At 35.2% G+C, this 12977-nt stretch overlaps 1 long non-coding RNA gene across 1 annotated transcript; it reads left to right on the forward strand.

The window, feature by feature from the left end:
• The first annotated feature begins 809 nt into the window (after positions 1 to 809).
• LOC104590126 (uncharacterized) lies at positions 810 to 9240 on the forward strand. The gene is made up of 4 exons (XR_734069.3): positions 810 to 1622; positions 3711 to 3838; positions 3913 to 3974; positions 9025 to 9240. It is a non-coding gene; the product is annotated as an uncharacterized LOC104590126 (long non-coding RNA).
• Positions 9241 to 12977: the final 3737 nt, after the last annotated feature.

The raw sequence follows: 12977 nt of genomic DNA on the forward strand, positions 1-12977 counted from the left end.
CCAGCCTATATCTAGTTCAACCTATCAATTTGGTTGGGGTTTCAACCTATTAGCACCATATGAATAAACTAATTGTCTTGCTAAGCACCATATGAATAAATTAATCTGGTTGGGTTTTCAAAATATTGGGTAAACTTCTTTAAACACATAATCTCTTTACATGAACTTGAATTCAAAATATTGGGTCAACTCCTTTTAAACACTTAAACAGCGTCACACAGCATATCTATAGAGGTTCATCTTTCCAAGTTTTTCATCACTTCAGCCTTTAGCATGGATTGAAAAAAGTGTGCACCACTTTAAGTACTATAATTTTTCTTATTTTTTCAGACAATCCTTTTTTAGATGGTCCACATGGTTTACTTGGAAACATGTTGTCATGCCACAGATTATTTGAAAATGATTTTTTTTATTGGAAATGCTTATTTAAAAATTAATATAGCAAAAGTGAAACATAATCGTTACATAACTTTTCCTATTTATGGCACTATTGTGTTGTGACCGAAATGCAACCAAATTCAAATGCAGTAGTACCTTCTACAGATCCAAAAGGAATACTGCATCTTCAAGACCTAGCACTACAAGAAAGTGAGGATTTAATGGCGTTTTTCTTATTGACATTTATATAATTGCCACTATATATTATTTTTAATGGCGTTTATTAAAATCGCCATTATATATATTTTAAGTGGCAATTATTAAAATGCCGTTAAAAATATATTTAAATTGGCATGCGGATAACACGATTGATTTCACTTCTACATCAATGGTGTAGATTTAACGGAAATTAATAAAAATTGGCATGCGGATAACAATTTCTTTCCGCGCCCATTCTTCTTCTCTCTGGCAACGCGCATCTCCTCTACCAAAACCGCATTCATCAGAAGCCACCACAGCAGAGAACCCTAATTTTTTCGCTTAAGACTAGTGTGTTCTTCTCTCTAGCAACGCACGTCTCTAGGAAACCCCTATCTGAAGATGATGCTCTTTGTATTTCAAGTCCAATCCTAGAAAAATGCCACCAATCGAAAGGCCTAGCAGAGGAGGATTTCTCTTCCCATCGTCTTTGTGTCGTACCTTGTCGTAGATGCCCCCTGTCATCATTAATCTTCAGTTCAAAGGCCAAACTGAAATGCCATTGCCATTGTCTGAAAGAAATCGTCCGAATTGATCGAATCCCAACGTCATCCTGTAGCATCAGTTCAACATTCTAAGACTCTAAGAGATAAACCCTTTACCACATCCTTTCTATTTTGATCGAAGTTATGTTTATTGCTTGAATAAGTAGTTTGTTAGTTGTGTTCTTTTCGGTTTTAAATTTTAGTACAAAATTTTTTAAGCGAAGAACCCATTTTTTTCTTTGTTTTACTTTTATTGGTAATGGACAATTAATTTCTCCAAATCTTGAGTATTTAGATTAGGTTTATTTATTTATTTTTTTTATTTTTTGGTAAAAGATTTTTTCGATTGATTGATTTTTTATTTGATTTAAGAAATGATCACCACCTTCTCACTGTCGGGTGGCTTTTGATAGCCCATCTTGGTATAGGAGAGCAGTACCGAGTAGAAGCAGGCCATGCTCGAGCCAAGCTGCGTGTTGAAGATAAGAAGGAAAGGGAGAGGTAGAAGCAACTGGCCACGCTATTGTTGAACCATATATACGACAATATTATATTTTAATTTCTTCAATTATCACCGAATTGTTTTAGCAAGTTTGATTGTTGAGGTGTTAGTCTACAGCATGAAATTGTACCTTCCCAATTTCATTGAATGCTTTATTTTTGTTCAGATTTCATTGAAATTCATTCTTTTATGAATGCTTTAACAGTTATAAATCTGGATTTGCTCCTCATACCAATCTCACAGCACTTGCAGACGCACACTCCCGTCTTTGTATGTGGTTATTCATGGGAAGATATTCCCAATACACATCTACAAGGAGTAAATCTGGATTCAACTGTTATAGGGTGTGGCTTATTTCAGTGTTCATGGACACGGGTACTGGAATCAGAATATATATGGTGCATGTCTGAGATTTTGACTCAAGAAGACAAAAGAACAAGGACTATAGACACCTCCATAAAACGCAAGTATAATTTATAGAAGTACTAGAGAATGACCCTGTACTAACAGAGCAACTGCTGTATCATTTAGTTTGAAATGATTTAAACCTCCCCTGAATTTTGTGATAAATACTTGTACCTCTCTTCTAATCTTTTATAGGACTTAAACCACCCTTTAAGGACATGTCCTTACATTTGACAAAATTCATCAAAAGACATTTTAACCCTTCATCATTCTTTAAAATTTCAAATAAACCACTAAAACTGTAAACTCAGTGAATAAATGGGATGTGATGACTTGTGGGACTCTCCCTTCATTGAAGCAAGCTATCTAGGGCTTCCTTTCAAGTCCTACTTGATTTACAAAAGACATTGCATGTCATGTTGAACTTGAAGGCATCTCACTCGAAAAGAAATAATGCTATACTTCTACTTAATTATAGACACCACAAGAGTCTTGATTCTTCAATTTGTAGGTTTCATCACCTACCCATTGGGTTAATGGAGGAAGCTCTTGAGTCATTTAATGAAAGCCAATAAGGCTTTCAAAACTAGAGAGAAGTGAATCTTTGAAAATTATTTTTGGAAAACTCATGAGCTATGAAGTGAATTGGCACTGCTTGGGGTTGTTTCCCTTTGTTTTGCAAATTACTTTTATATATTGACTCGTGAGAAATATTATTGGTTATTTGCTGAAAATTAAAATTAGATAATACTCATAAAATTGAAAAAGAAGGACAACAAGAATACCATGAGACTGCCTGGATAATGATTGGGGTTTCGAATTGGACTGAAACCCGTTCACTGAGATGGTTATTATTGAACAACCAAGTATTGCGACTGAAGTCCTAGGGAGCTCTAGTAAGAGAATCAGAAGGTGGGTTTTGGTATGGTTCTTGGATTATGCTGTAATGGGTAAATTGTTGATCCAAAATGCTAGGAATGACCCATTTTGATAGTCATTTGTATCTCCTTTGGCTTTTAAGGTGGGTGGAATAGGTGAGGGAGGAGAATTGATTGTTCATTAAGTTCAAAACTTGCCAAGATTGCCCTCAAGTTCATAATCTGTTCTACCTTTGCATCCAGGAAGATTAGGGTATTGTCTGCATACTGTAGGTGAGAGGTTCATCTCTACCTACCTTAAAACCCTCTAGCAGACCCACTTGACCACTCCTTTCTAATAACAGGTTCAAAATCTCCATCACCAAAACAAACAGCAAAGTATTTGTCATAGGCCTTCTCAAAATCAATTTTGCAGATCAGACCTGGTCTACCACTCCTTAATCGTGAATCAAAATACACTCACTAGCCACTAAAACCCCATCCAGTATTTGTATCCCTTCTACAAAAGCCATTTGAGCTTCCCCAACCACCTCATGCAACACATGCCTTAGTCTTTTAGATATAAGCATGATGATCATTGCCCGACTCATCAAGCGGTCATCATGCTTATTTTACCACTATAGAAAAAAAATGTTGACAGAAGTTTCCGTGTGTTCTTTTGGAGCGGTTATGTTGACAGAAGTTTCCGTTGAAATTTATCAACGAGTATGCTAGGAAATTTATACACTTGAATTAATGCCTTACAATTTTAGAAGATCTTTTACTACTTGATCACTGATCACCTCTTTTACTACTTTGAATTAGGTGCTGCTTTTTGGGAAGTACATGTGGAGATATCTTTTGTGTTTGAGGAGCCTTTAATGAGGCCTTATGGATGTTATCGAACAACTGGGGATGCTGTTGGTTCAAGTGTTGCTTGACTAACTTCATTGGTAAGTTTTTTTTTTTTTCATTGAAGTTTATTTTTCTTACCTTTGATTTACTGATTTTTATTTTCCTTTTGTAGGTTGTAGAAATGTGATCTTTAGACAAATATGCACTAGGAAAAGTTTTTGGTTCAACAACAAAGTAAGTTTCTATTACAATTAGTGAAGATGTTTTATTTCATTCCCAATTGGTGTGTTCATTCCTTGCATAAGCATTGATTTAGGTGGGATTGGGATTTCCTATGAAAAGAAAATAACAGGAATGGTGGATTGGGATTCATTCATTTATTTCATATGATTATACACTTGAAAACTGAGCTAATTAAAGTGAAGGTAGTTGATAATTAAATTCTTGTGTTTTGTGTTTAATGTTGGCACTTCCAGCTTTAGGTATGAGAAATGATTTGCTGCTTGTGAATTTGCTCAAGGGATCATGATGAACATCAGAAGTACTATCTCAGAGGTTTATTGAGATGAGTAATGAAGTTCTGGATTTTTAATGCCAGATGACTCTCCATGATATAGAAGAAAATAGATCCAAAGCAGTTTTCTCCATAAATGGCATGATAACTTGATCATTTGATGACAAATCTGGCAGTGGAGTAGAGGCTCAACTTGGCCTTTGAGCTGGCTTCAGGTTTTGGTTGAAACATAATACCCATAAATCTAATATTGTAGGTTCAGCCCTGCTAAGTCTACCATCAAATGGTGCTGTCAAGATTCCCACCACCCATAAAGTCTCAATCTATCTAGCCAAAAATTGAAGAAGATGCAGGGGAGATTTAAATTTTTGAAATAAGGCAAACTTAGTTGTGGGGCCAACTATTGTTGCCCCTTGGGGTTCAACTCATATACCACACCAACATTCATGTCATGTATAACCTGTTTGTCACAGGAAACCACCTATACTAGTTTATAATAGATAACTTGGTTTGAAGGATTTGGCTCATAGGAAAACCACCCAAGAGAAGCTAAAGATGCATGAAATAGGAACAATTAATTATCCTCCATCGAATGATCAAACTATATACATGTCTTTACCAATTTCAGACTATAGAATGAGGCTATGATTCGGAGGTTGAGATGGATGAGTAGAAGTTCGAAAAGGATGAAATCATAAATGAATGTATTCATGGGAATGTATAGATAGTCTCAATACGTGAAAACATGATAGAAAAGTAAATGGAATGGTTGGGCTTGTGAGAGAAAGACCATTGGCTGCAAACGTGAAAAGGAATGATTTTGAGCGGTGACACAACTATCTTGGTTTGCAAGCTTTTAATGAATAAGGCCCCCATGAGAGTCTTTGCTTGGCATCATATTTGAAACTCTGACCATTGTTGGACAGTGATAGTGTTCTCAATTTATACATCTGAAATGCATACTGAGAGTGATAGATTAGATGGAAGATAGTAGTTCCTTGGAATCATTTAGTTTTCTTCTTAGTGTTTGAAAGTCGATTTACACCTTTTACTGCATAGTTGCAATTGAAAGAAGATTCCAAAATTCAAACTTGCAGGGTTTTGACAATTAGGGATAAGAGCATGCATCCTTGAGGCATTGCCATATTTTGTAGAATATAGTGGGGTAGGTTGATTTTGTGTTAGAGACCTCTTCAGAAATAGCTGTGCTTAATTATCCTTCCATGGAGTACCAATTGATTCATTTCAGGCAATAGAATTGGAACCCATCGCTCTTTAGCGATGTAGTTCAATAGATGGATGGCAATTCCTACTAGACATTTAATGCTCTAAGAACATCTAGAAAACAAATAAATATTTATAATAATTTAGGGGTTATTCAACAATATGGTTGGTTTTGTTTTTCAAAACATAAAACAATAACTACCATGTCAGAAAAATATTTTTTTATAATTTTTCTGATGTGGCTGTTGGTTTCTGCTGACATGGCAGCATGGGAGTTATTTAATGTTTTCAAAAACAAAACCAACAATGTTGTCGTATACCCCCTTAGTTGAGCACCATGGGGCATATAAATTTCAGGCCAAAAGTCTTTACCATGAATCAGAAGATAAAAAAGAATAAACTTTTTTTCAGTCATTTCTTTTGAAACAAAAAAATCAAAAAAGTTGCGGACATTACTTCAATTCAGTGTGCTGTAAAGGATGATATGTACTTTTGGAGAAAAGACATGGCTGATCCAGAGCGCCCCCCACCCCACCCCATCTAATGGACAGTTTGGATCAACTACAAGATTGTGTTGTATGGGATATTTGCAACTGTCCTGAACATTCTCCTTGCTGTCTCTCTACTAGCCCCCATCACACAGTTGTACAGTTTTGGGGTTTTGAATATGAACATGTAGATTGGAATTTCAGTTGCCTTGCTCCTTTCTTCTCTAGTCGTCATTGCATATGTATATGATTTAATCAATGCCCTTCAATACAATGCAATTGCTAGGAGATACATGGTACTACCTAGATCTTGACGAACGTCTTGATGGATCACAACAGTGTCTAGATTCTCATCATTCTTGGACATATCCAAGGTCAGAGCTAGGGGGCCATGCTCCTCCTTTGTAAACATTGGGGGTGGTAGCCTTGTATATAGGTGTCACCCACACCCATCCTAACACAGGGGCCCTCTCATAATCATTTTAAAGTTTATACTTTTCTCCTCCGAGAAAAAAAAATGAATGAATGGAGAATGCTGGATATCCAACCCTGGTCATATCAGGAGATGCTTTATTGCATGATGGATCCTTCAAAACAATTCTTCCCTATACAGTGAACAAAAAGCTACAAAAGACTGGAGAGTTGCATTAAAAAATATCAGAAAGGAGAAAGAAGCATCCCTTTAAGAGCAAAACTCCATCCATTGTTAGTCTACTAGTGTGGTGCATTTGATACCTTGAAGTGCTGAAGCCCTAAATGGTTACTCTACAAACACAAGTGCAGAGATATCTTATTTGAGATCCAAAATCATTTGTTATGTGTTAAAGAGTACTAGTTGCTAATCTTCTTGCTTTGTCAAGATGTTCAAGCCTCTAGAACACGATTCAAAGCAAAATAATAATATCAAACTGACCCAATTTATCATTTATGACTCACCCCGTAGACATTAACAGTAAATGTGGTTTTGTTGTTCCGAAGATCTAAATTTACAAATTATGAACTGTTTTGGACATTGGAGTCCCAAAATCAGGAATTGTTGGGCCTGTTAATGGCTATAATGTATAATTCGTTGGGAATGATGGGTCTGGCCCATTTGATCTGCAGATGATGATTCCTAACAAGGCATCTTGGAGATTAGCATCTTTATAGCGACTCTGGATCTCCTGCCTACAAGAATTCTGCCCACGCCTACCCATAATACGCTACCTACCGTGAATTGGGAACATCTCCCCCTGCATAATACTATGCAAAGGATGAGACTCTCTCCAACATGGGCAGAGTTCTCGTGGACAGGAGATCCGGACTCCATTATAGCACATGACAGTTGAAACGTTTAATCCTGTACTGTTACTTGTACTTGCTGGTCTTAATTATACGTGTTTTGTCTTCTTCCAACATTTGATGGATAATTGCATAATCAGAGTTAACTTACACAATTCCTTGCCCATAGATTTTCATTTTGAATATTTTGATTTGAATGAAATTTGCCAAAATTTTCATAATTAACTGTTGTTTTTTTTTAAGATTTAATAGACTTTCTCACCATATTAGTATCATGGTGAAACCCACAGTTTCTTGACTGGGTTTCACCATGATACTAATATGGCCCATGATCATTGGTTTGGTGAATATTATCATAGCTCATATTGTCATATGAAAGATTTTCAAATATGGATAGTTTGGCTTTGTTATCCTATTGGGTTTGAAGTGTGAACAAACATAGACCTACTCATACCTTGTGACTAGACCTATTCATGGGCCGGGTGGTCCGACGGGCCGGCCCGGCCCTTAGACGGGCTTGAACAGGTATATGGGTCCACGGGCTTAACCTTGGGCCAAAAAGCCCAACCTGCAATAAATTTGAGCCGGGCTCGGGATTTGCCAAAATAGCCTGGCCCGAGCCCGGCCCGGCCCAACCTATAATTAAACCTAAAAACCCTAGTCGAATACCCCTCTTTTTTTCACCTCTTTCCCTTATTTTTCCAGTCGAACCCTTTTTTTTCACATCCTCTTTCCCTTTTTTATATTCTTTTTTTAATGTAAATAAATTTTGAATTTATATTCTTTTTTTAATGTAAATAAATTCTGATTTATATTGATTATTGAATAGGGAAAAATTCTAATTTTTTTTATTAGGTCGGGCTTTGGGCTCAGGCTCGGGCTTTGGGCCCAAGTTGTAAGTCTGTTGGTTGGGTCGGGCTTGGGCTCGGGCCTAACATATTTCCATTAATGGAGAGTAAAAGCCCGGCCCGGCCCGTCCCATGAACAGGTCTACTTGTGGCTTGTTAGGAGTGCAAATGAATCGAATGAATGGCATGCCTGTGTTTGTGAGATCTGATCGGATCTTCGAATTTGAAACCAATCTAAATCAAAAATGAATTTGAACATATTGGACAGTCCAGAAATTGAATTGGACTGGTCCAAATTGATCCAAAACATTATCCATTTATAATGGACTCACATTGGACTGAATCGAATTGGACCAAATTCAGTCCAATTGACACCCCTGGTTTAGGTTGACCACGCCATCCTTATCTCATGGTCTAAATAGGACTTTTATGGAACATAAATTTGAAATATGGACAACTTGTATGAAACATAAATTTGAAATATGGTACAGAAATTTAATAGATGCCAATTGGCTTAATCCTACTACTGTTGTTACGAGATTTGGTTTTTAGTTTTTAGTCTAGAGGAAGTTCTTGGAGAATTAATATGTTAAATCCCAATTCCGGTGATTTTCATGAATCGTTAGAAATGTTTGAGAAAAAGTCTCAAAGTATAAGCATTACTCCAGATTTCCTACTCACTTTTTATACCCAGTCTAAATCAGGTGAGAACTGTTAAAGATACAACCATAAACTTGTATGCTGTCCTAGAAAAAACAAATAGTGAAGGCACACAAAATAGTCCATTTGCAACAATGATATAGTATCTGTTATGTAAGATTTCTTTCTATTTATCTATCTATCTATCTATCTTTCAGTCATCTATTATAAGATCCAAAAATATAATATTATATCTAGTTTTTATTAACAAGATTTATTTGTTTTTTCAGAAAATTGTTAACATGGAGGGTATTGAAGATATACTTTGGATTTTGATGAAGACTTTTGGACATGATAGAGCGAAGTGATTCTTTTGTTATATTTTTTGTTGTTTTTTGGACCATCCATTATGGATCTATGACCTGAAAGTGACAGTTGCATATATAAACATTTTTATGATAAATTTGTTTTATATGAAAATAGTTGATTTGGTTAAATTTTATAATTATTTGATTTTTTAATTAAATATATAATATGCATTTGATTTAAAGGGCATGATGAAATTAATATTTATTGATATAGGTCCATTTACAATTACATAATAAGCAGCATCTTTTTTGTTGCTTCATTTTATTATTTTTTAGCATGTGTGTATAAATATGTTTAGACATTTAGTGGCGCTTGTAAATGCCACTAAATCCTAAATGAATAGAATGATTAAGATTTTTTAGTGGCCCACTATACAGATAAATATTTTACAACATTTAAAAACGCCACTATATAAAAAAATAAATGTTATTATATTGTTATTGCTAGCTTTTATGGTAGCCTTCTAGTGGCACTTATAATTGCCACTATAGCAATTGCTTTTTAGTGACACTAAGAATTGTCACTAAATGTACCAATAAATGCCATCATTAAATTTAAAAATGGCATTTGAAACTGCCACTAAAGGATGAATAAAACGCCACTAAAAATAGTTTATATGGGCGTTTATATAAGTGCCACTAAAATTTGGATAAATGCCACTGAAAATAAGTTTTATTGGCATTTATTTAAGTGCCACTAAAAGTCCGATAAATGCTATTAAAACTTTTAACGACTCAGATATAGGTGGCGTATTTTGAAAACGTGTAATAGCCTTTAGTGGCATTTTTAGTTATCTTTAGCGGCCGCTAAAAATCACTTTTCTTGTAGTGTAGGAACCAAAAACAGTTGGAACAATTGTCAGGATCCAAAATCTCCTAAAAACAAAAAACATTTAATCATGCCGCTAAGAAATTTCATTTGTGCAGATGAAAAACACAAACATGCCTCAACCAACTTGTTTAACACATAATCTTTGATTATAAATAAATTTGCTATTTTACAACTAAGAAGTGTTTGCTGCAAAATAAAAACAGGTGTTGGAAGCAAAAAGAAGAAACTTAAACAAACTTATCAAAGCAAAGGATGCCTAACTTATTTGCTAAGAATTTATGTTGTACGCTTTCCAGTTCCATTTACTAGAAGTATTTCTAGTTCATTAGTCTATACAATTTCTAGTTCAAACATCTTACATATTGAAATCAAACAGATAAAGAAAAAACAGGAAAACCCTCAATCCACAAAAGATAGATGATATCGGAAGAAGGCCTCTTGATTTTATGTTTCTAACCACCAACTTCTTAGAAAAAAGAAAAAAAAAATAGACAGTGCAGAGCTACGAAGGAAGGAGAATCGAAGGAACTCACGGAGATTCTTGGAGATTTGGAATCCTAAACTAGCACCAGCATCCGTTCTTTTAATCTAGCACCAACATCCGTTCTTTTAATCTAGTTTCATTCTTCTTATCTGCTACAGATATTAATTTCCTCATTCTGCATTATAGTTTCTGATCCGCTAAATCGTTTGGAATAAAGCGGGAGGAGGTGAAATGGTTATTTTGAAGGAGGAGAAAGATATTAGAATCATTTTTCTTTCAAAAATTGATGTCAAACGAACTAGATCAGAAAGAAAAAAACTAAAATCTCAAAGCCCTAAAATGTTCTCCGTTATCGTGTGACTGCTTCGATACCATGAACCAAGGAGGAGAAGCCGAACTGAGCATCATAATTTGCATTTTGGGCAATAAGAAATTAAGAATGAAAGAAAACAATTTAAGTGTCGTAAATTTTGGTTAATACCAAAATTACCCGTAGTGGCATGAAGTATAATAGAGGCATCTATAAGTGCCTCTACATAAGCTTATCTGAACTGTCGTAATTGACCTTTTATAGAGGCATTTTTTATCAAAAGCCTCTCCCTAAAGCCTCTAAAGCTAATCTTTCCAATAGTGCCCCAAACACCATTCTAATGACTAGGAGATACTTAGGAGACTTATGCAAATTAGATCTTAATTAAAAGAGTTGAGAATTTTGTTTTGTCAAGGGGACTGTCATAAGCAAGTTACACTAGGTTTGCCTGTACCTCTTCCTCTAGTTATTATACATAAAGATGGGAGAAGAGATAATAGAGGGCTAAAACGCATCCTAGGATTCGAGTTTTCTCCACTACCTCAAAGAGTTCATAACAAGGGAGCTAAACACGCTGAGGGCTGAAACTGTCACAAATTTAATTACACGGGAGAGTAAAGACTGGTCATACACTAGAAAAAACTCAGCAGCTATTGCTCCCAACATCACAACCCAGTCAATTTGGATTGTTACTTTACCAAATGGACTCTGCAATTAGATTACAATAATTTGATCAATCTCCACAACAAGATGCAACAAAAAAAATCAACAATCTTTTTGTAACTTACTTCCTGTTTGGATCATTCTCAGTTTTTATAGAAAGCCATCCACGGTGGTGAGTCAAGAGGTCATTTACCTTTCCAACTTGCTCTTATTTTTGCAGAAGATGTGAAGCTTTAGGCCTTTAGAGGGCTTTCAAATGCCCATGCAAAGCTTTCATCCCATTCGACAGAAGGACAAGTTGATACAACCTGAATACCAAATGACAAGAGTGAGGTCAGTACATTTTATCCATTCATGTTGTAATCTTTGGCTGCAAAAAGTAAAAAGAAGGTTAAAAAATGAGGTTTAATTCAAGAGAAAATAGAAACTCCAGATTCAAGGATGGGCTCCAATATAATATTGTGAAGTTAAATGTTGCAAGATATAACAACTTAACTCTTAATCTGGCACTCTTAAACCCACAGTTAAAGAATGATAGAGTGGCCTTTCAATTGGTGGTTCCCCATGGTCTGCCACCTCCATGAAGCATTACAGATGACAGAAAGTCTCATGAAGCACATATTTTTATCAAAATAAATAGTGATGATTTAATTAGTGCCCTCTATTTGAGCAATAACACAAATGCCCTACTTTGTTTATTATTTCATTGGCTTGACAATTCAACCAAAATAGTTATGAGCTTTCTCTATGTTTTGAGCCAATGCATGACAAACAATAACAGGTTTCTCATGGGTCACTCTAAAACCACCTCATCTGATCATCAATCTCATTCTAAATGTCACCAAATGAATGTAATAAAGAAAGTTGCATGGTTGCCATGGTTGTCAAAGCAACAAGGTGAACCTAGGCCTGCCCTTTGGCCGGGTAATTTGCATTATGCACTCAACATTAAAATTTTCAAAATCCTAATATTTGAGAATTTTCTGCATGAAAATTCTGTTTATTTGGGGTGGGAGACATAATAACAAGGCATGTGACAAAATACTCACAAACAGCAAAGCAAGCATATGGATTCTCAAATAATCAATTTCATAGATATGACAGCATACTCAATTTATCAAGTTCATGCAAGTAATATCATACTCGACTATCTAGCTTATGTCAAAATGCCAAATTTATGTCATATGAATGAAGTTGATTAAATGAGTATAATGTCAATTCTAATATTAATGAATATGTATTGTCTTATTGCTGCACTACATAATATCATTTCTTTAACTACTAATAATCCAATTCACATACAAGCTACATAAGAAAATGTAAGACAAATTAAACAAATAGTGGTATGCTTTTAAAATTTGAAAAACAACCTAAGGTTTTAGACTTTATGGATGAATTAGAGCTGAAAGATGATATGTTGCACAACACACATGCAGTATCCAGTCATTATAAGAAACATATTGCTAGACACCTAGATAACTGCCTAAAGTGTAATGCAAGCACCATTCTTCAAAAGGACAGTCATTATGTAAATATCTGTCAATAGTTTTCAACAAGATTAGCAGAGATGGAGCATCACTATAAGG

Source organism: Nelumbo nucifera, chromosome 1, assembly GCF_055504915.1.
Source record: "Nelumbo nucifera cultivar China Antique chromosome 1, China Antique-T2T, whole genome shotgun sequence".
NCBI classification, from domain to species: domain Eukaryota; kingdom Viridiplantae; phylum Streptophyta; class Magnoliopsida; order Proteales; family Nelumbonaceae; genus Nelumbo; species Nelumbo nucifera.